Source organism: Sinocyclocheilus anshuiensis, unplaced genomic scaffold (assembly GCF_001515605.1).
Source record: "Sinocyclocheilus anshuiensis isolate Anshui unplaced genomic scaffold, SAMN03320099.WGS_v1.1 scaffold682, whole genome shotgun sequence".
Classification (NCBI taxonomy): Eukaryota; Metazoa; Chordata; class Actinopteri; order Cypriniformes; family Cyprinidae; genus Sinocyclocheilus; species Sinocyclocheilus anshuiensis.
Genome location: NW_015547682.1, coordinates 539,927 through 544,926, shown reverse-complemented (window position 1 = coordinate 544,926; position 5,000 = coordinate 539,927). Strand labels below are relative to the sequence as shown.

The 5,000-nt window shown below is 33.3% G+C and overlaps 1 protein-coding gene across 1 annotated transcript in view; it reads right to left on the bottom strand.

Annotated features, from left to right (window-relative positions):
* Positions 1 to 5,000, bottom strand: part of ppp1r16b (protein phosphatase 1, regulatory subunit 16B) — a 55,995-nt gene that overhangs the window by 12,795 nt on the left and 38,200 nt on the right. The gene's annotated exons all lie outside the window — the stretch shown is intronic.

Sequence of the window (5,000 nt, the reverse complement as noted above, 5' to 3'; positions counted from 1 at the left end):
TATATTTTTGCTTCATTTTTATATTTTTATGTTTTTACTTTAATTTTGGTTAAAGTTTTGGTAATTTTTGTGTTTTTGTCATTTTTATTATTATTTTATTATTATTATTTAAACTATATGTCCATATTTATTTATTATTATTATACATTTTTATATATATATCTTTTTTTTTTACATTTTATTTTATTTTATTTAGTTTGTTTTTAGTACTAAATTAAACTTACTAAGTTAAACAAAATGAAAATGAAAAATATATTCTTTTCAACTAACCAAAATAAAATATGTTTTTGTATTTGTATTTTTTATTAATGTTTATTTTACTTCAAGTAGCACAATTTTTTTGTATGGTTTTAGTGTTAGTTAATGATAATAACCCTGTGCTAATCACATTAAGATAACATGCTGAAAGCATCTCTCACACACACACTCACAGAGGTTCATAACGGCGTGTGTGTGAGTGTGCGTGTGTGTGTGCGTGTATGAGAGTGTGTGTGAGAGTGTGTGTGTGTGTGTGTGTGTGCTGAACGTCTGAAGTGCACTCTGGTCTTTTCTCAGTGTTCTAGAGTTCTGCCCCTTTAATCTGCCTCTCAAACACACATTTACTATTAATGGACAGCTATATTTGACACCAACAGACAAGAGAAGCTGATTGAACAAGAAACAAGGACAGAGACAGACAGAGAGAGAGAGAGAGAGAGATTTTATATCAGACGCTATCAGTTCATGCGTTTCACTTCTCACAGCAGAGGAAATGAAGATGCTGTATAATAAAACAGACGCTTTAGATTGAGCCGTGTAAAGAGTTTGGTGTTGTTCGCTTGCTGTGTTTACAGTCACCAGTGTTGGGGAGCAACTAGTTACACGTAACGGAATTACGGAATTTAATTACAAAATAAATGTAATTGTAATCAGTTACAGTTACTGAGAAAAAAATGTGGAATTAAATTAGAGTTACTTATGAACATTTTAAAGATTACAAAGGGGGTTACATCTGAATATTTTCTCACACACACACAGATTTAATTGATTTCTTTCATAAATTGCATTGACTGCTAAAATATGACCCTCTCTGTGAAATCCAGGCTAAAGTCTCAGAATCTAATTATGAGATAACGCGCATCAAAGTTTGATTTCAACCATTAATTTCACTATGATTTCAATCTTTGACATGGTCTTAGTCAGTCAGTAATAAAGATATCAATGTTACATTTTCACGGAATGTTCAACCTTATGAAGGATGATTTTATATAGAAATCACCAGTTACTTATGAACATTTTAAAGATTACAAAGGGGGTTACATCTGAATATTTTCTCACACACACACAGATTTAATTGATTTCTTTCATAAATTGCATTGACTGCTAAAATATGACCCTCTCTGTGAAATCCAGGCTAAAGTCTCAGAATCTAATTATGAGATAACGCGCATCAAAGTTTGATTTCAACCATTAATTTCACTATGATTTCAATCTTTGACATGGTCTTACTCAGTCAGTAATAAAGATGTCAATGTTACATTTTCACAGAATGTTCTTTACCTTATGAAGGATTATTTTATATAGAAAACAGTAAATCACCAAAAAATGACTTTAGCTGGGTTTTCACAGACAGGGTCACAAATATGAAACCCCAGGAGTTTAGGACACATGCTTATTCCATAACTGTTTTATTTTTCCTAATTGGGTTTATGTATATGCGTTATTTTTTAAGATTAACTGTTAGATGCCAGTGTTTCCTGTCATAGCTATGCATAGATTTGATTTCAAAAACAGTATCATTGTTATTAAACTATATCTTGTTATGATTTTAAATCTGCATTTAACCTCAGAATGATCTCAAAGTGAAAAGAGGAGCTGATTCTGTGGTGGTTGTGCTTTCAATTAAATTATTATAATCTTAATAGAAGTGATGAAGGATTCTGAAAGTCTGACAGTAATAAGGTTAACCCGGCCTGTTTGAAAATGATTAACAGTTGAAAACATTAGAAAGTTATCAAATGTAATCAGTTACATCACTTTAATAAAGTAACTGAAATAGTTACACTACTTGTTACATTTTAAATAGAGTAACTTGTAATCTGTAACCTGTTACATTTACAAAGTAACCTTCCCAGCACTGACAGTAACAAACACACACACACACACAGACTTGTGTTTGTTCTCCTCCACAGAAGACGAGGAGAAAGATCTTTTCAGTGCGGCGGCTGCATTCCTGCGCAGGGAGGAGACACAGACGGAGACGCAGACGCTTCCAGAAGATAAAACCCGCTCCAGTAAACACACAGACCGGAAGCGCAGAACCGCACCCAGAGCCGCTCTCATTTATCACGAGGACGAGGATGATGATGATGAGGGTCAGCGTTCTGAACGGGCAGATTTCAGGACGCCTGCGTGTGGGTTTGTGTTAGGACCTCTGGTGGGCTTTAATGCACAACCACACAATACACAGATGCATGCACTCCTTATTTACAGAGATAATTACAGTAATCTCTGCAGGACCAGCGCAAACACTTCTGTTAGCACAAGCTGATCTGATTTTCTGTCTTTATCACACGCATCGCTGACCAGAGGAGTTTAACCAACACAACAACCGCATCGCTCTCAGTGTTTATTTACACTTTTTATAATACATATACAATAATACAATAATGTACTGCATCTAATCTGAATCAGGCTTTCACAAACTGGGGTTTGTGAGATAACGAAAAGCTAATAATTAAATAAATCATAAAAATGCTAAATGAAAATAAATTTAGTATATATATTTTTTAAATGTATATATTTTAATATAATTTTTATTTTATACATTTATAGAATTTTATATCATTTATATTTTCCGTTTTCACATTATTTTGAGTAAAAGTTTTAGCAATTTTGTTGTTTTTGTCATTTTTATCAGTTTTTAAATTGTCCATATGGGTTTTATTTATTTGTTTTAGTTTATTTAGTTTTAGTTCAGTGCTTCAAGTTTTGAAAATGAGAAATGTTTTTGCACTTTGTATATTTATTGCATTTCTAAATATTTACTGGAATGATGATACTGCAGCTGCACACATGAAACAGTTTTTATTTTCTTTAAATATTTTCTTTATTATTTATTTATTGTATCTTTTTTTATTTTTAAAAAAACATTTTTTTATTTATTTTTATTTATTTTATTTATTTATTTATTTTATTATTATTATTATTTATTTTTATTTTATTACCGTTTAGTTCAATAACTCAACAGCTCCATTCCAAATTAATTAAATTTTTTATTTATAATTTTTTTGTTTTAAATAAAGAAGGTGTTAAACAGCATATCGGTTTGAGGACATTAATAAGCAGTTTGATAATGAGCAATAAAACAGCCTGATGTTTGTTCAGTGTTGTAATAATCTGATGATAACGACTCTGTGAGACGATGATAATGATGCTGATGTCATATATTCAGATTAAGCTGATCACAGCAGCGTCTGATATGAATTAATGGATCAATAACGATCAGTGAGAATATCTGGCAGCATCGGAGCAGCCGGCTCTAAATCACCTCGGTTAATTAGTGATATTGTGTGGATTAATAGAGCTGTGAGTCACTGACGGTTCGTGTAATGAGAGCGAGACGCTTCACGCTGAGATGAAAGATCCATCACAAAACGCCTGTAAAACTCTTCTAATGAAGGACTACAGGCTGATCGCACATGAACAGGTTTGAAAGTTTAACTATAATGTGCTAACACGACTAATTAGTGACAGAATAGTTCAATAATAACTCGTCTGTCACATCTGATCTTTCTTCTCACGTCACGACCATGTACGCCAGATGACATGCTAACAATACAAAACTCACAACAATTACTGTTAAAAACAGCAGCACCTCAAACAGACCATTTCTAGACATTTTTAATTCAAAAATGCGTATAACTTCCTGCAAATGTGCCGTACTTCCTCAGTTTTTCCAGCACAAATATCTAAACATTCTTAAATCAAGATGAGTTGAGGGTTGCAAAGGGGTGGAAAATTTCCGGAAGCTTTCCAAAAAAATCCCTGGAATATTCAAAAAAAACAAAATCCTGGAATGTTTCCGAAATTTACTGGAAATTGTCCACCTTTTTGCAACCGTACTGGAGATGCACAATAACAGAAGATAACGAGTCGACAAGTGAAAATGAAGTGAGTTTATGTTTAAAACAAGAGCAAATATCTGCCAATAGGGTCGGGAAAATAAACATAATTCAAAAGGAAAACAAGTAGATTTGACTCCATTGGCAGATACTTGTTCTAGTTTTAAGCATAAACTTCACTAGAACACCTCTTCTGTCATCGTGCCTCTCCAGTAAATGCATCTTGATTTATGAACGTTTCGATATTTATACTGGGAAAAAAAAAGAGAGAGAAATACTGCATTAGAATGTGATCTGTAAGGAATCAACTTTACCAAACATCACTGTAAACAGCATTCATTCATCTAAATACGTTTCAGGAGTGATTCTAAGAGCCTCTTCTGTTTACTGCACACTCAAGTCTTCTCTGAAACATCTACTTTACAGCATGAAGCACCTCTGCAAGCTGTCTGTGTCAGTAAATAAACACATTAGAGGACAAAATATCCTCCTTTTCCCTGGGTCACAGGGAGTCTGTGTGTTTCTGGAGCTTCATTTATCATTGATGAATCTGTAAAGTGTGCTGGGATCTTCAGATGGATCTGTCCTGTACTGATGAAGTGTGTTCATAAAAGATTTATTTAAATATGGCTTACTAAGACGAAATAAAGTGAAATATAATGAGTGTATAGTCTAATATTTCACAGAATGCTCTTCTCTTGACTTCATTTCTCTGGTGAACTGACGAGCTGTGGACACTGATGACTTGCCTGAGGTAAATGAAATGCTACGTGACGTTTACAAGCTGTTTTAATCGCATCTTCATCCCTACTGCCGTCATAATGAGACGTTATCATGTGATCTCTGGTGGAGCCCAAACAAGCCATTACTGAAGAATGACAAACATTTAATCCATCA